General features: G+C 39.2%; 1 protein-coding gene across 2 annotated transcripts in view; it reads right to left on the minus strand.

Moving 5' to 3' along the window:
* The window catches only part of LOC107499760 (dynamin binding protein), a 91,302-nt gene extending 82,178 nt beyond the window's left edge, over window positions 1-9,124 (minus strand). For both annotated transcript variants that reach the window (XM_016124243.2, XM_016124241.2), the window contains exon 1: window positions 9,002-9,124. The gene's annotated coding sequence lies outside the window, so the exon portion shown is untranslated. The remainder of the gene's footprint in view (window positions 1-9,001) is intronic.
* Window positions 9,125-18,752: the final 9,628 nt, after the last annotated feature.

An 18,752-nucleotide genomic window follows, 5' to 3' on the forward strand; every position in this document is an offset into this window, starting at 1 on the left:
GAGAAACTATAGGACAAAAGGCCAATTACTTCAACAAGCAAACTGTAATAAAAAAATTAAAATTAAAAAGAAAGAGGAACTTACCAACTAAAAGCCACTTAAGAAACACATTAACTAAAAAAAGAAAAAAAACTAAATGCGACATGTGCACATCTCTTGGATCCTGATTCAAACAAATCATAGTTTTAAAAATTTGAGACATAAATTTTGAACATCGACTACATTCTTCATTACATTAAGGAACTGCTGTTCCTTTTTTTAGGTGACAATCATGTTATTGTTGTTATATGTAAATAAAAGGAAATCTTTTCTTTTTTAAGTCATTAAACCAGAGGGTCTACAAAAATACAAAGGAAGATCGAATATGGAAACCAACTCAGCTTTATAGGTCTTAAATTGAGCGTTGGAAACATGGATATTTGTTTTACTATTCTTTATTCATTCTTGATGAAACCCTATGAAATGGGAAAAATAAATATTCATAATTATAATTAACAATATACTTATTGTTATCATTATTGCTGTAGGAAAGAAAAAGAGACCCATAGAAAGTGGAGACAAAGAAGCAAATTAGTATACACAGTAGATTCAGATCAGACTTGAAGGACAGGCAGCAGAGTTTAGGATTTGTTGGCAGAAGTGGTGGGAACAGTGTCTAGCAGTAGAGTAATAATGAAAGCAGTCCGATAATAGTCTATATGGAATAGACTGGGTGTGTGGCATTGGCCTCTAGGACAACATTATGGTGTATCTGTGGCAACTTTATTTTTTTAGCACCATGTATAGTGCTATTAATATAATTGAGGCCTTGCTATATAATAAAGTGACAGGGTACACGCAGCATGACTGTTCATCATGACAAACCTAGAACAGATCCAGAAATGACGGAAAAGCCTAAAGGTTTCTGCAGCGCTGGGAACGGGAGGAAAGAATAAGCTAGAAAGGGTGAGGACATGGGGTGTGAGGCTGGGGAGTTCAGCGCAACTCGGCACATCCATTGCAACTTTTTCTGCTGATCGGGCAGATCATTTATCCTAAGCAAATCACCTCATGAGAACAATGCAGAGCGTGTGCCGGGCCCAGAACCCATGGCTAGAACGTCAGCACTGATTATTTTCTCCCAGGCCCGAGTCCCACCATGTGCTTGTCAGCAACACAGACGCTCACACACCACTTTCAGAAACCATAGGCTCCACAGGAGGGGCTAAAATAGATGTACAGAAATTAGTTCTGTGGCTGAGTTGACAGTTACACTTACAAGGTCAAAGAGGAAATGAGGATTCCATTAGCTTATGTTTGTCAAGGCGGCTAAGATAACTTTATTTCCTCACCCCTCCCTTAGATTTCTCTTCTCTGTATCGCAGTGCTGCCTCTCGATGGATTGTTTTATGGATCCAGTTATTGAGGACACACTATGTGCCATTCACAGCTCACAGTACTTGGGATCTGTCAGGGAACAAAACAAAGATACCTGCCCTTGAAGAACTTTCTCCTTAAGGGATGGGGAAGACAGACAACAGTTTTAGAAAATGGCAGGTGTTACTGCAAAATGAAAAAAACAGCAAAGTGAAGGGGTGAGGAGGGGAGGGCAGTCGTATATTGAATCTACCAGCTGAAGGGAATGTTAATTTATAAATTCTGCCACTTTCCTCTATTTATTACCACTCCCTCACCACTCATCACACTAGCAAAAGGTGATTAGGGAAATAAGACAATTGCGTTGGGTTTATTTCAGAGTCCAAAGAAAAGAAATTTCTACTATTTTCTGCAAACTCTTTATTTCCTGAAAGATGAAAGCAACTGTGGCCTAAAGAAGAAAGACACTAACTTAACTGAAACAAACAGACTTCTCCTCCTCCAAGCTAGTCTTTAGTCTGTTGGCATTTGGCTATGACTGCTCCATGGTATGACAATGAGGCCAGGCTGTCATGCACAGTAGCTCCCTCAGGCATAGCCTGTTGGGAATTGCTAAATAATCAGCAAGTTATTACCCAATGCCTATAAACTAACCAAATCTTTCTTATTGCTTTTTTTTTTTTTCCCTTCCAGAGGATCAATGGAAGCAAGACAAACATGAGTTGACGGCCTAACCTTGAAAAAGGGGAGATGATACAAATCATACAGCCCAATTTTAAGTGTACGCTCCTTCTCCACAAACATGCTCCTCTCCCTGCCAAAAAAGAGTCAGAGAGAAAAAAATAACCAACAATTTTAACAGGAGTTGGGGCTCAAAGGCAGGATTAAAGAATTGCTTCCCTATATTTTGCAAATTTTCTACAATAAAAAGGTGTAATTTTTATAGTTAGGAAAAAAATAGCTAGTTTGAAAAAAAAAAAAACCCAACCATGCAGAGATGCTTGAGCAATGGCCACGAGAACCAGCACCCTAACAGTTATGGATGCTAAAGAATTAACTACCCGCTGAACTATATTTTGTAAGATATACTTAGGTAAGATTTATACCTGGAACAGAAACTGACCCACAGAGTAAGGAAACTATAATCTTACATATCTTATATTTATAGTCATGCTGACAACTACAATTATGATGCTGAATATGGCTTTCATTCTTCACACCAGCTATTTAAATTTTGACTCTTAACAGCAAGAGGGGAAAAGTTCACCTAATGGTGAAATAAATTGATATTGGAATCATGAGATGTTTACCATAAATTGATGTATTTAGAGTTCAGAAATATTAAAGACTCTTATTAATTGTCTTTTGCTTGCAACTTAACTTTAGTATAGGCTTATGATGTGGGGATGCGGCCTCCTAACACCATCTTATTTATTTGTAGACAAATTCTGAAAAGGTATTTGATGAGACTTAACACTCATGTATGACAAAAATGTTCAGTAAATTGGGAATAGAGGAGACTAACTTAACTCAACAAAGGTGCATCTAAAACCTAAAGCAAATATTATACGAAATGAGTAAACTTGAGACTCATTCCTTTTAAAATTGAGAACAAGTTGCCCACTAGTATAGCAACTGCTTTGAAAGTTCTGGCCAATGCTGTACGGAAAGACAAAGAAATAAGTATAAGGATGGGAAAGAAGCAAAAATTATCACTATTTTCAAAAGATGTAATTAACTAAGAGCAAAAACAAAAATCAACAGACTACTTGAATAAGATAGTGAAACAAGGCTGTCAGATGCAAAATCAGTTTATAATAATCAATACCATTTCCCTTAAACTACCAATAACCAACTACAAAATAATAAAAGGAGACATGATTTACAATAGCGAAAAAACTCTGAAATATTTAGGAATTAACTTAACCAAGAATGCCCTCCTAGACCTTTATGAAGAAAACTTTTAAGTTCTAATAAAAGACTTAAAAAGAAGCTGATGATGTTACAGTGCACAGCTGAAACTTACCGGATTTCGTTAACCAATGTCACTTTAAAAAAAATAAATTAAAAAATAAATAAATAAAATAAAATAAAAAGAAGCTGATGGAGAATTTCAGGATAAAGGGGCATGATGGCTGCAACTAACTAAAATGGGTCAGGAAAAAAATATGCATAGAAACGTAGAGAGGGAGTAATAAAGCAAACATGGCAAAATACTAACATTTGGTGAACCTAGGTGAAGGATATACAGAAGCTCTTTGTTCTAATCTTAGAACTCTTCTGTTAGTTTTAAATTCTCTCCAAATAAAGCAAAGAATTCTTTAAAAATACTGAGTTGAGTAAGTGGAGAGACACATTACATGCTCTTGGAGGAAATGAGTTAATATCAAAAAAAAAGACATCAAGTCTCTCCCAAATAATTTATAAACTCAATGTGATCCCAATTAAAATTCCTCAGAAATATAATTTTGATGAACGTAATAAACTCATTTTCTATAGAAAAAATAATGGTCCAGGAGTAGATAAGTAAACTTAAAAATGAAGAAGATAAGGCATTTGCTGTGCCAGTCATATTATAAAATCACTATAATAAAAACAAGGCAATAAAAAATGGAGCAAGTACTGACAAACTAATGGAATGGAACAGAGCCTTATAGACAGACCAGTGTATCCATGGAAACCATATGAGAAAGAGGGTACCACAATTCAGAGGAGGAAAGCATGGATGTTTTTGCAAATGTTATTTGAAAAAATGGCTCATTAAATGAATAATAGGGCTGGATCCTTATCTACCACATGTAATGTAGGCTCTAGATTAAAGATATAGCTGTGACCCAGGGATTTGAAAAGGGCATCTTAAAACTCCATAAACATCCAACATGTCATAAAATTCATTTATTTGATTACATCAAATTAAGAAGTTTTTCTTGATCAAAAGGAAAACAAAGCAAAAGTAATAGTTGACCAAATGAAATATTTGCAGTCGAAATGTGACGAGTGAATGTCTTATTACAAAATTACTTCCATAAGTCAATGGCAACAAAACAGATAGCAACTCCAACAGAAAATGGGCAAAGATACAAATAAGCAATTGATAGAAGAAGGTACATGTAAAAAGATGCTTAAAATCGTTAGTTATCAAAGAAATACAAATTAAAAGAACAAGATATATTGCTTTGCACCTATGAAAGTGGAAAAAGTGAAGAGCTGGATAAAGCTGAGTGTTGGTGGGACACAGAGACACAGGATCCCTTGAACACTTCTGGTGAGAGAGAGACTGGTGCGGCTGGAGAGGAATCCACATTATTTAGGCAGACTCTGTACACGCAAGCCTGTAACGCAGCGATCCCCTTCTAAGAATATACCCCACAGATATATTATGCAGGTTTATAAGGAAGCTTATTGCAGCATTATTTGTGGTGTTAGGGAGTACATACAACCTGAGTCTCTATCACACGGAGAGCAAATTAGTAAAATTATGGTGCATACGCAGCATGGTGTATAATGCAGCACTCAAAAGAATTGGATGTATCTATAGAAACATGAACGGATCTTAAAAAGAGTACCTAGAAAAAAAGTAAAATGAAATATAGCATTATAAAGCATGTACACACATATCAAACAAACATCCCCACTTTGCAAGATCCCATACAAAAAGAAACACATTAAATGCGTTAGAATGAGTACCTGTGAAGCATAAAGTGAATGGAAAGGGAGTAAAGGAATTAAAAACAAAAAAAAAACCTTTTAGACTTCTTGCAGGTTGAAAAAGAATTCAAAAGACCCATGATAAATATAAAATTAGAATTGTTTCCTTCCCCGAAGTTTCCAACTCTCCTAATAACAAAAGCTACTTTGGTTGCCAGCTCTGTTGATGAGTAACAGCTTTTCATCCTTTTTCAAGCAGGAAGGGGAAAATCAGGGATCAGCAGAGTACTAAAGGGATCAGCAAAGAATATTCACGAAACCGTGTTTTTGTTCTCATGACCTGACAACCTGACTGAAAAAACCTGATTACCTCTTAATTTGGAGTGATTCAGCTAAAGGCGTGTCGGGCATCAAGTTTTCAGGTCATTTAGAAGTTATCTGCTTTTAGAACCTCTTCACATGCAATCCTCTAGCCTCTCATGGAAATATTCCACACGACTTAGAATCTTAAAATTCTGGAGTACGATTCGGGGTCACACAGCCAGTATAAAAGAGAAGTCCCTTGTCTCCCTTCTGTCTGTCTATTCTCACCCAAAAGCTGGAGTGATTCTGTTAAAACATGTCATCATCGGCTCCTCTGTTCAAAACCCTCTAATGGCTTCCCCCTCACTCAGAGCTAAGGCCAAAGACCTTACAATGGCCTATACAATGATGTGCCCCTTTCCACACCCACCACCTCTCATCTAGTGCCACTTTCCCCTCGCCCACACGAACACAGCCTGGTCACCATGACCTCGCCATCCCTTAAACGTGCCAAACATAACCCTACATCAGGGCTTGAAACTTGCTTATCCCTCTGCCCTTGCTCCCTCATTCCTTTCAAGTCGTAGATGAAAAGTACCGTTAGCAGAGAGGCCTTCTCTGACCTCTGTGTATAAAAAGTAATCACCACTCCCCCACACGCTTACCTTTTTCCAGTTACACCTCTTCAAAGTTCTCCACAGTACTTATGATCATGTGCCTGTCTATCTGTTCACGTATTTATTTGCTGTCTGCCTCCACTCAACTAGAATGTCCACTGCATGAGGGCAGGGCTTTGTCTGTTTCAGTCACAACTGTATCCCTAGCATCTAGAACAGTAGCTGGCACGTACAGGTGCTCAATGAATATTTGGTGAATGAACGAATAAGTCAGGACCAAAACTCACACCTTCAAACTCAGACTCCTAGCACAACACCCTATTTGCTTTACTCTGCTGCCTCAGTGATCACATCCTTCACTATAAATCCAAAAAAAATAATATACCTTAGCTACTCTATGTCTATTTTACCTCCTATGGCTGACTTTTATAGCATCAAGGATAAAGCATTCAATCAAAAGTTAACACTTTAATTTGTTTAATGGCTCTTTCATTACAGAGCTGTTCTGTGATCTGATTTCATGGCTGCAACTTTACCTTTCTGCTCCAGGTGAGAAACTCCTGTCTCATAATTAACTCCTGACCAACAAGACTGTTATCCAGTCTTGAAAATTAGTCTATTCATATGTTTTCTGAGTTGGCTATAATAAGAAACTATTTAATATTAATTGAGTTGGTGTGAGTTTTTTGTTGCAAGTTTTTTTAAATGAATTTTAAGGTTGCTTTAGCTGAAGACCAAACACACTTGAGAATTTCAGAGCAGATAATCTTATAATAATGCTGTTGTAAGTAATACATTAACTGACTTCAGAAACAGCGGAAAAACAAACCTAGAAAATAATTCAAGCTTTATACCTGGCAATAGGTATGTAAGCTTCCATTTGCAGTCTATTTTAATTGTGTTTATCATTTTAAAAAAAGTCTCCATATAAATTTAAGTAACACTGAAGTATCTGTAATTTGAAAAATTACTCTTCTCTCATTTAGCCCACTGATAAAGTGACTGGGAGGGCTGAAAATAATAATGAATTTGAAGATTTACTATGCATCCTGAAAAAAAGGGTTTCCTTCTGAAGCAGAGATAAATGACTTTTTATTGGCCCTGGAGGATTTCTAGATTGTAGCCTCCAAGTACAAGAAGATAGAAATCTAAACACTGTTCACTTGTTCTAAAAATGAATAACTATCCTTAATTTTTAGATCTTAAATGGTGAGTCAAGAATTATGACATCATATTCTTTGAAAGGAGAAAAAGTAAAGTTCAATCAGTGCTAGAAGGCGGCTATCAATTACAATGTGGATGAAAGAAGAATGAGACAAGAATCTCTGTAGGTAAGAGGGGCCCTCAGAAGAGAGGAGCCATAATGAAGAAACAAGAGAACAGAAAGGCTCTGCTTCGAGGCTGCAAGACAAAATAAATAACTCATACATATTTGGACAGAATGTCTATGAAGATTATTATTATATCTCGGCTGAAAACACACACAATATGAGCCCTGCAGAAAAGATATCTTATCACAGTTTCTGAAGCAGAATGTTCTGTCTTATTGCAAAAGATATCTGTGCACCACACAGGCCTCATTCCCAGGTCAGATTTTAGCTATTTTCTATCACACACAAAGCACTCCATTCCAGCCTCTAAATTGGAGTGAATTTAACATTGAAGGATCTGTAACTTGAAAAACCACTTTTCACTTACACTAGCCCAACAGTGATAAAGTAACTGGGAGGGTTAAGAATAATAATGAATTTGAAGATTCGCTAGGCATTGCGCAGAATTTTTTTTTAAACTTGTTTTCATAAAACTTTTTGTCATTAATGAGTGACATATGTTTCAAATTAACATGTAAAATCAGGGAAATTTAGAGATGGAAGGGGACCTTAGAGATCCTTTAATTAAATAATTTAAAGATAATATGTACTAAAGGACGCTAACTTGCTAGTCACCTATAGTCTATTCATGTTGCAAGAGTAATAAATGCAGCACTAACTCTGAGAAACCACGCCTGTCTGCTGACAGGTACTTCAGTATTGCAACATACAACTATGGGTGATTCAGTCCTACTCTCCCCCGTAACCCAGGTATGCGAACAGTTGGAGCTAAACTATGCTCAAACCATAAATAGTAGTGCTACCAATGGCGTGCCATATATCACGGCATCCTAACTATGAAAAGAACGTGTTTCAACTAAATGATGCTCTTATTACTGAAAAAGAATTACTGTAAAACAGGCCTAAAGGCAAATTACTAATATTACAGAACAAGGCTGTGAGTGGCCTTCCTTAAGGATAAGGCCACTTTTAAGTAGTGCGAGTTTTTCTTGCAGTTTAAATTTTGCTCTATACCCCAGGTATTCTCCACAGCGCCTAATTTGCAGAAGGGTTGGCCTGTTTACAACCCAAATATTCCTTTATCCAACTGACAGCATAGGATCGTCAACCTATTCAAGATTAAGTGCTTTGAGAAATTGATGCCTAGTGGACATCAGTACCTGAGGCAGGAATGCTGGTATTCACGGGTAACTGCAAAACTCCACCATAACCAAACTAGCATCTCTAGCTAAACAGGTCTTATTCTTACTTCGGAGATCCAGCTTCCCTCCGGCTTCCCTGACACAGAATCATTAACTCCTAAGCCGACTGGATGGGACTCTGAGCATGCCAGCAGAATGTCTGCATCTGTGAAATAAGCAGACGAGCCTAACGCTGAATTCTTTTCCAGCTCTCGAAATCCGCCTCATTGCCGGGGTGGCGGGGCGGTGGAGTGAAGAGCGCCCGGGCTTGCTTGACACCATTTAAAAAGCCCCACGTCCGCATCCCTCTGACTGCGGAGCATCCGGCCCCTCCAGCTCTCCGGGACCTCACAGGACCCGACCGCACGGTGGACCGGAGGACCGCGCGGAGGGCCCAGCGCCTCGCCGCCCTTCGGGGGCTCCTGGCCGGGGCAGCGGCCCCCGCGGACAAGGGGCGGCGCAGGCCCCGCTGCGCGGCGCGTCCCTGGGGCGCGCGTCCCCTCCGCTCGCGGCCCCCAGGCAGCGAGCGCCCCAGGCTCCCCGCCGGCCCCGCCCGGCTCCTGACCTGCTCTCCGCCGGCCGGCGGTCCCTCGGCGCGGCGGGCGTTGCGGCCGCCTGTCCCGGGCCGCTGTCACCTCCGCCCCTGGAAGCGGCGGGCGGGTCGATCCGGTGTGACTCAGCGTGGCCGCCCCGCCTCCCGCCTCCCGCCCAGGCTTCCGCCTCGCGCGGCCGGGGGCGCCACACTCGGTCCCCGAGCCCACCTCCCGGCGTCCGTCCCGTGCTCGCGCCCCCTGGCGGCCCGCCCGGCCCTGCCAGCCCCACGACGTCAGAGGGGGCGGAGCTCCGAGGACCTCTGCCCGGGGAAACTGAGGCACCTGGGCCGCGCCGACCCGGGCGTTCGCAGCTCGCGGGGCCTTCAGTCCTGCGTGCAACTCCGGCTAATAGCGAGTTCCAGTCTTCCCTTGCTGCTCCCTCACCTCCACACCCCCCTCCAACCCAGAAAAAAGTCAAAATTCCATTTAGAGAGAAGGCCAACTCAATTCCTGTCTGTGGTGCTGTCCTGTATGCTACCCCGAAGCTGCTTCATTTATCACGGCTCACAACACTTGGCGTTCGTTTTTGTCTGTCTCATCTTTTTCTGAGGAAAGTGTCAGGACATCGTTGACATTTTAAAAGAAAGGAATAACAGAATGCAAGAACTGGGAAGGGCTAAGAGAAGGCTTTTTTAACTCGTTCTGAATCCTCACAGGGTTCCCTTGTGTATTGATGGCCACAGAGTCACACTGCTCGGTGTGTTGCTTTTCTAGGATCTACCTCGAAGATTCCGAAAAATGCAACAACTCTATCACTGTGTACGCGTAACAGATAAACTTCAAAAATTTCATCAGGCTATCTTTTCTTCTTTGCTTTTTTTTTAATTGTGATAAAATATACATAATATTAAATTTGTCATTTTAACCATTTTAAGTGTATGGCCCTGTGGCATTACGTACGTTCACACTGTTGTGCAACCGTCACCACCAGCCATCTCCAGAAGTTTTTCATCTTCCCAAGTCGAGACGTGTTCATTAGAGATTAATTCCTCATTCCTCTCTGGCAATCACCGTTCTGCTTACTGTCAGGTACCTCATATAAGTGGTATCACACAGTATTTGTCTTTTTATGGCTGACTTATTTCAATTAGCATAATGTCCTCAAGGTTAATCTATGTCATACATAGCATGTGTCAGAATGTCCTTTCTTTTAAAAGCAAAATATTCCATTATATGTATATACCACATTTGGTTTATCCATTCATCTGTTAATGGATGTTTCCCACCCAACATTCACTTCCACCTTTAGGCTATTATGAATAATGCTGCTATGAACTGAGTGTGCAAATATCAGTTTAAATCCTTGCTTTCAATTCTTTTGTGTATACCCAGAAGTGGAATGCCTGGATCACATGGTAATTCTGTTTCATTTTTTGAGGAGCCATTGTACTATTTTCCTACTTTGCTTTTTGATGCACTTGCACACTGTAGGCAGAAAACTTTCTAAGAAAATATTAATGTTCTGGTTTTGACAAAACTATTAGCAAATGCTTCATTTGCTAATCGTAATTAACATTGTAACTCTATTGCCTTTATTTTTGAAAGTATAGTTACTATTCAGCTAACCACAATTTTGTTTGTGTTCTAAGGCTGTATTTTTCTAGTATTGGGGGGCAAAAAGTCAATATGCCTTATGAAATCAAGATGAAATAAAAATCAAGCACTTTGTTTTAAAAAGAAAACAATTTTGGATGTCTTAACATACACCCAGCCCAATCTGAACTTTGAGTCAGGTTTAGAATGATCTGGTTATTGAATCTGAATCTCTGGAGGTGGGTTCTTTAATGAGTATGCTAAAGTTTAAGAACAACTGCCCTAGGGCATTGAAAAGATTCTAAATTATCTAAGACAAAATAATATTCTTTCTCTCATCCAGAGAGCTTTAGTGTACATTTGCAATGTAACTCGATGTTGTGCTATGTGTTTGGTATTCAGTCTTACCAAGACAACAAGTTCCTTTCCCTCATGGAGTTCACATTCTAGGGTGGAATGAGTTATGACAAATAAATGATCAATCAGATAATTACAGTGTGTGGTGAGTACGGCGAAGGAAATAAACCAGATGATATGATAGTTTAGATGATAAAGAATTAAACCCTAATGCCCTAGGCATCCATTGTATGTAATAAATTAACCTCCCTCCTAGGCAAGGAGAATGATACATGTTATACACAATCCTTGAGAGAACTGAGAAGGCAATCACTCAAAACATTTTTTGTGCTCTGTGGTTTAGCTGAGAATCTGTTCTGCTAAGGAACAAAGTAAGGAGTGGGAACCTTCTTTGAATATAGTGGTGGTCAGGGAAGTCTCTAGGAATGTAACATTTACTTGAGACCTAAGAGATGAGAAAGAATCAACCACTTGAAGAGCTGAGGAAGTGCCTTTCAGGTAGAAGAAACTAAAGATGCAAAGCCATGAAGTGGAAAACAATTTGGTTCATTTCAAAAACTGGAAAGAAGCCAGTATGAGCAAGGGCGCAAGTATGATGACATGAAATTGGAAAACAAACAGGGGCAAAAATTATCCTGGGCTTGGCGGGCCGTGGTAAGAAGGAGTTTGAATTTCCTTTTAAGTCAATGCGTTGATATATTATAAAATATTCTCAACTGAAGGGAGTGAAATGAAAAGTATCAAAAGAGAAAAATGTGCATAGAACTACTTTTTATTGATAATGATAATATCTATTTGTGTAATATTAAAATGAAAAAGGTGGATTTTTTTTTATAATCCTCAATAAACCAAAGCACAGAATGATTCAATTGCTGTTCATTTTGATTAATTTCATTGATCAAAACTATTTGGGTGTGTCGTCCTTTGATCTTATGTCTGAACCTAAATCCAACCTGTCAAGACTTACTGCATCCGAAATGTCCATTTCTGCTAAGATAGACTGTATGACTAACAATTTGCCATGGCTCGGCCCCAAATCAAAGTGGGCTTCCTCTAGGTTCCCTCTGGAATGTATCACACCCTAGCCTCAAGCTGTTGTTAACAATAGCAAGTTGATGACAGCAACAAACTGCTGAAACTAATCTAAGCTGGCCTTGCCCGTGGTGAAAGTCAACTAGTTATTAATCCTGAACTAGCCAGGGGTCCAGCTCTAGAAAAGGGAGGAGTGTAGATGAAATAATATATGCTTATTTTTATTATTAAAGATGTGGTCCAACAACTTAGTGGTAGAATATAGAAGGCATAACATCTTGCATTCTCAGATGTCAGAGAAGGAAGAGACATCGCTTGGAAATACTCTTAACTGTTCATCAAAAAATGATTCCAGAATGCACTGGGACAAGGAGGTGGGGGGGTCCAAGATGATTTCCAAAGGCAGGCATCTGACTTGTGCTAGAAGAAGAAAACAGAGGCCATTTGGTTCCATTTGTGAATAGACACCAGTTGGCAAGAGTAAAGCCAATTCCAGTTTGGCTTATCCTAAAAGACGAAGGATCCTATAAGGAAGCTTCCAAATTCTAAAATTAAAAAAACAAACAAACAACAACAACAAAAACTGTATCCTGTTTATCTTCAGGGCTGCTCTTACATATGGATATAGTTTCAACTATATCAACCTGTACATTGATTTCCCAGGGGCTCCTGCTCTTCCTACCTGCTTGCAGAAATTTGAAATTGGTTTAATGAGGAATAAGAAATTCTTTCAAAATTAGAAATAAAAATCAAACAGGCAAACAAACAAATCCACCTTAAAATGCAAATGCCTAGTTGAGGTAATATTTGTGGAAGCCATTTATTCTATTGTGTATCTCTCAAGATATATCAAACCGATACTATAAGATCTCTTCCTTATATCCATGAGGAGATAAGAAAGAGGAAGGTATTTGGGGGTCTGGAAGAGATAGGGGAAGGAAAGAAAAGAGAAGCTGAAATACTGAAGGCAATTTTATAGCAAATGTTCACTGGGAACTGGCCTTATATTAATGACCTACCATACATTATCTTATTTTTTTCTTTTATTCACTGGAAAAATACTTATTACTTGAAGAAACAGAATCAGAGTTCCCCCATTTGAATAAAATCAATCATTTTTTTAAAAAAATAACTTATAAATCATCTTTGTTTTCTTTTTCAAATTATCTACGTTCATGAAGCAAGATAATCGAGCTCATCTTTTCCTTCTCCAAAATATACTAGTTGTTTTTTTCTTAGTGCATATCATGACAACTGAGCAAGGCATTTGTTGTTTGCCTTACCTTATAAATGGGGAGCTGAGGCTTCATGAAGTCAACAACCTGCCTAGTGCTTCTCATACTTCCCACACTTTCGTCATTCTTATACCACTTTTTGCCATAATCTTGTACTCTCAGAATACCATTATAATACATAATAATTCTTGACTAAATGGCATACTACTTTTCTTTATTTTTTCTAAAAAAAAAAATATTTTTATTTAAATTTACTTACTTTCTCTTAAGGAAAATTTTGCACCACTCTCATAAATGCAAAACCAGTATAGATTGCAGTTCATAGGAGGCAATCTTTAAAGTAAATACAATGGAAACAAAACGGAATCAAATTCTAGTTGTGAGCCTGAGGCCTATTCTCATTTGTTAAAAAAAATAAAAATAAAAAATAAAAAGTGAAATTAGCCAGTGTTGGAAAGTTAAGACCAAATAGAATCCTTGACAAATTCAGAAGTATCGAAAGAAATTGATGAGATAACTCTTTCACTAAGTGATCTATTATTACCTGGTTGAAGTATCACCCAGAATTGGTTCTTGCACCACCAGAATTGTCCTGAAGAACATCTTGAGTACTCCTTGTGATTCTTTACCCATATTTTGGGAAATACCTCCTTTGCCCAAGATAACAGAGCTCATAAATGACAGAGCTAGGATTCAAACCACCGCCTGCCAATTTCAAAGTCTTCTCATCGTGCATTGCGTGCTTCCCACTCAGCTAGTATTAAAACTTTGCTCCGGATTGGCCATGCTTGTCTTCTCTTGGCAATATTTTATCCTGGTACCTCCACAAGGCTTAGTGGTTTTGAGACCTTCGACGTCCTTCCTGAAAATGCCAGGAGCTATATAGCACGCTCCAGAGAAAACCTGACTCCTTGTGGCCTGGTGTGCCTGTGTTGTTTTGATGTGATGCTGCGCTTCTCTAGCACAGTCTGGGAATGCATTGCCTACTTAAGCAGCTGGGCCACCCTGCTGTCTCTTGTTGAACTGTGGCCAAGTTCATGTCCCTCCTACCCCCACCCTCACATGATAATAATCTATTTGAAATTAGTGTATAGTGTTCACAGAAAGGAGTCATCCAACTTCCTACTGTATTAAGTCAGGTCTTCATTAGCCAGATAAACTGAATGATAACATGGATTATGACTCTTTGGCCTATGACAGGGCTGATTTCAATTGCTTCCCACACTATTGTAAAAACCTATCTACCTCTGAGGGACAAGTGAATTTATCTTTGTAACCCTACTGCCTATCAAAGTACCTGGCACATAGGTGGGCCTAATAAATGTTTGTTGAATGAATTCACTTGAGTGAAGAGTCACAGTAAAATTAAAATGGTGCTTGAATTTAATAAAATTGTAATACTCTTTTGTTGTTTTTGTCCATAACCGTTCACTCTTCTTTAGTTAGTAACAAGGTCTTGTTTTGTTTTGTTTTGTTTTGTTTTAATGATAATTAACTCTCTTCTAATATCAGTCTTCCATACCCACCTTCTGCTTTCCAGGAGTGGACATATAACCCCAGAATGACCAACTAGAGAGTCACTATGATAAGTTTAGAGACGGACACATAACCCCATTCGTGCTACTGAGTCGAGCCCAAGTATCAATAGTTCGTTGGTAGAACATGAGCTAGAAGCTGCCATTGGTCATCTTGTCCCCACATGGGGAGAGCATGTGTGAAACTGATGTCACTACCAAAGACAAGGAAATCCAGAAACGGAAAAAGATTCCAGACCACATAACTGGGGCACCTGGATCCAGCTGCGTCTGAAACCCCTCTAATACATTTTTATTTATTCACCTCATTAAAGGTCTCATCTTTAAAATACTGGTTTGCAAATGCCAGTCTGAAATTAAATATTTACTATTCCAGCAAAATGAGAAAAGTAACTTAAAAGTCTTTAACTTAAAGACTTTTTTATTCTGAGAGTATATCCTTTCTAATTTTTGGCGTGAAAGTGTTTATAAATTGATGTTGATTATAGATAGCAATTGTATTTTTCTAATTGTCCTTAACAGAGAATTAGAAAGCCCAAAAGAGAAAGTTTGTGGACCTTATATTTTTCTCTCCATCTTAGCCTGCTCTAGCTGCTATAACAAATTATCATAGACTGGATAGCTTAAGCAACAAACACTTATTTTTCACAGTTCTGGAAACTGGGACGTCTGAGATCAGGATGCCAGTGTGGTTGAGTTCTAGTGAAGACATGTTGCCTGGCTGGTAGAAAGTCTTCTTCTTGCTGCAGCCTCGCATGGCGGAGAAAAATGTCTAGCTCTCTTCTTCTTGTTGTAAGAATACTAATCCCATCATGGGGCTCCTCCCATGCACCCTGTGAACTCAATATCTCCCAAAGTCTTCATCTCCAAATACCACCATATTAGGGCTTCAACATATGAATTTGGCGGGAGTACAAATATGCAGTCCATAGCACTCTCACTTTAAAATTGTTTTATTAGTCTGTGAAATAAAAGTCTTCTATAAACTATAGTGTATGCAAACTACTTGGAGACACAAAAATAAGTAAATAAAATTAAACTGTGATCCTTTTCTTTGTTCGTTTATTTATAGTTCATCTGATTCTGGAAAGGATTTAAGGACATTCACTCGACTCCTTTGATCTAATGCCCAGGATGGACTCTTCATTCCAAAAACCTCACATGGGACAATTTAAAAGGAAGTCAAGGAGGCCTTTTCTTCCTCCTCTTGGGGGACAGACACGGATCCAAGTGATGATTTGATTTGCCTCCTCCCTGGGACTGTGCAATAGGAAGCAGTATGTCGGCAGAAACAAGCACCACCCCTGAGGGCTTCTCCTCGGCTGCTGACCATCTATTCTGTAATGAATCCAGGTTTCCTGCTTGTAGGTGATGCTCCATCCCACTTGTAGCAGGCAGGGCTTTGATCATGTGAGGGGTAGGGTGCAGGAGGCGTACGTAAAGCGAAGAGAATAGAGGGCGGAGAAGGAAAGACCTATGAGGAGACAGGGCATGAGGAAGAACATGAGTGGTGGGGGTGGAGGAATAAGAGAAACTGAGAGGGGAGAAAGCCTTTATAAATAGATCTAACTTTTGGGAGGAGGGAAAGAATCGATGTTTATTTAGGCATTTGCCCAGCAGGAATGTTTACTCATGGTTTATTAGTCAGAATGGAGTTAGTGTTAAAGTAGAAATGAAGTAATATTCCAGGCAAGGAGGTGGGCATGATGGAGTGTCAGTGCAGGGTGTGCATATCAGACAAATCATAGTACCACACATGTGAAAATGATGCTCCAGACACCTGAACTTTGACTTCTCCCGTTCTGGCAGCAGATTTGTTCCACGCCATGCTGTCCCACTTTCTCAGTCCTTGTTTTTGAGATGGCTGGTCGGCTTAGGGGTGTTTTCTGTGGCCATGGAAAAAGTGAATCTCATTGGCTCACTTATGACTAGACTCAATGTGGTTTGGATGTAGATGTTATCCTCTTTCTTGAACCCATGCTGGGTTAGGCTTCTAACATGTTAGATTATAGATCAGGAAGCTAAATACACACGCGCGCGCGCGCACACACACACACACACACCCTTATACCCAAGATATGCAGCTGCTGGAACCAGCTAAACTTTTTCCTGTCACAGTGTCCTTGCTTGGACTTGCTATTCTTTCTGCCTGGAACTTTTTTTCTCTCTCTTTGTAAGCCCCTTTTTCTTATACTTTACATCTCAGCCTGAATATCACTTCTTCAGAGAAATGTTCCCTAACCATCTTGTCTCAAATAGATCTCCCAGCAATTCTCTTCTCAGCACCGCTTCTCAGATACTAATTCTTTTTATGTATTTATTGATTGACTTGTTTTATTCCCTGTCCCTCCCTCCAAATCCTTCCACCTCCAAAAAGGTAGGAACCATGTCTCTCCAGTTTACCACTGTCTCCCCAGCTCTTAACACACAGTGCTAAACTATTTGTCAGATGAATGAATCAATATATGAGCTGCTCTGAATTTATATCTTAGATCTCTTAACAAATGATAACATGACACAGCTATATTGGGATCTTATTGTTTTAGAATAAAATTTCAACCTGTGGGAAACTACGTTTGTCTATTTAAGAGGGCTTCTATTTCTTCTTTTCCTTCAAAGTATCCTGAAGGTGGATAGAAGAAGTTGGGATGTTGCACACTGATTATTGATTTTCAGCCTTTGGAAAAGGAAGGAGAACCCCAGTCTCGGCACACTTTACATTTTCTCTTGTTATAGTATTTGTGCCAGTGGTATGTGTCCACAACCCTGTAACATGAAATTTGGTGCAAATAATGGGAATTAGTTGAGGCAAGATACTACAGTTCTCCAAAGGCTGAAGTTCCTGCTGTCAGAAATGTGTTCTTTAGAGAGCAAAAATGTTGTCACTGTCACCTTCTGGGTAAAGTTGACTATGCCAGCCCTCTTACTTAAAAAAGCGATATTTTTTTGTTGGTTTTTTTTCCTGTGCTTTGTTTTACATACACTTACTTGAGTTTGAGTATGAAATCTCTACAACTTAGTACAATGATTACAATTGGTTATTTGTTTTTATATATTTATATCCTACCTACTTTACAAAAAATTTTGAGATAGTTTATATATTAGTTTTCTATTACTATGTAACATATCAACACAAGATATTCATACTTCAAAGAGCAGGAATATATTATCTTGCAGTTTCTATTGGTCAGGAGTCTGGACATGGTTTAGCTGGATCCTCTGCTCTAGACTCACAGGCCACATTCAGGCATTGGCCCAAGCTTGTTCCGATTATAGGCACAATTCCTTTCCTTATGGTGTATGGCTACGGTCTCCATGTTCTTGCCAGCTGTTGGCTAAGAACATTCTCAGCTCTTAGGGGCTGCTCTTCTTCATAGGCAGTTCACAAGCTAGCTTAGCTGTCTGCTTGCTTCCTCTGTCGCTGCCAGAGAAACTCTTTCCTTCTTGAGAGCTTCATCCCAACCAGGATAACCTCTCTTTTGATTATCTCAAAATTGACTGATTCGAGGCCTTGATACATTTGCAACACAGTCATGGGAGGGATATTTCATCATAGTCCCAGGGTCCGTCTATATGCAAGGGAAGGAGTTATATAAGGCAAGGTGCATGGGGAGTCACCTTAGAATTCTGCTTACCATGTTTTATAGTTTTTAAAAAATAGATGCTTAAAACTATTTATATTAGATAAAAGAAAAATAGTGAAAGAGGAGAGAAGGGGAAAATATATTAAAATAATCCTCGAGATCATTCACTCGGCAAATATGTATGATGAGTTTATTTATATATGCCAGGCGGTGTTCTCAGTGCAGGGCATACCAAAATGCAAAGACATGGTGGTTACAGTTTACTAGAGCAGAAACCCCTAAAACTTCTTTGGGAAATAGAACCAGGTCCAAAAGTCATTAGGTATCATCCTGTCTGAAAATGAGAAATTCTCCTATCTAATCATGTGAGGAGGAAAATCGGTATGTCGTGAAATCTTTGACTCAGAAGGGAAAGTGCCAGGAAGAATAAGGAACTAATAAAAAACA

This window comes from Rousettus aegyptiacus, unplaced genomic scaffold (assembly GCF_014176215.1).
Source record: "Rousettus aegyptiacus isolate mRouAeg1 unplaced genomic scaffold, mRouAeg1.p scaffold_m13_p_6, whole genome shotgun sequence".
Classification (NCBI taxonomy): domain Eukaryota; kingdom Metazoa; phylum Chordata; class Mammalia; order Chiroptera; family Pteropodidae; genus Rousettus; species Rousettus aegyptiacus.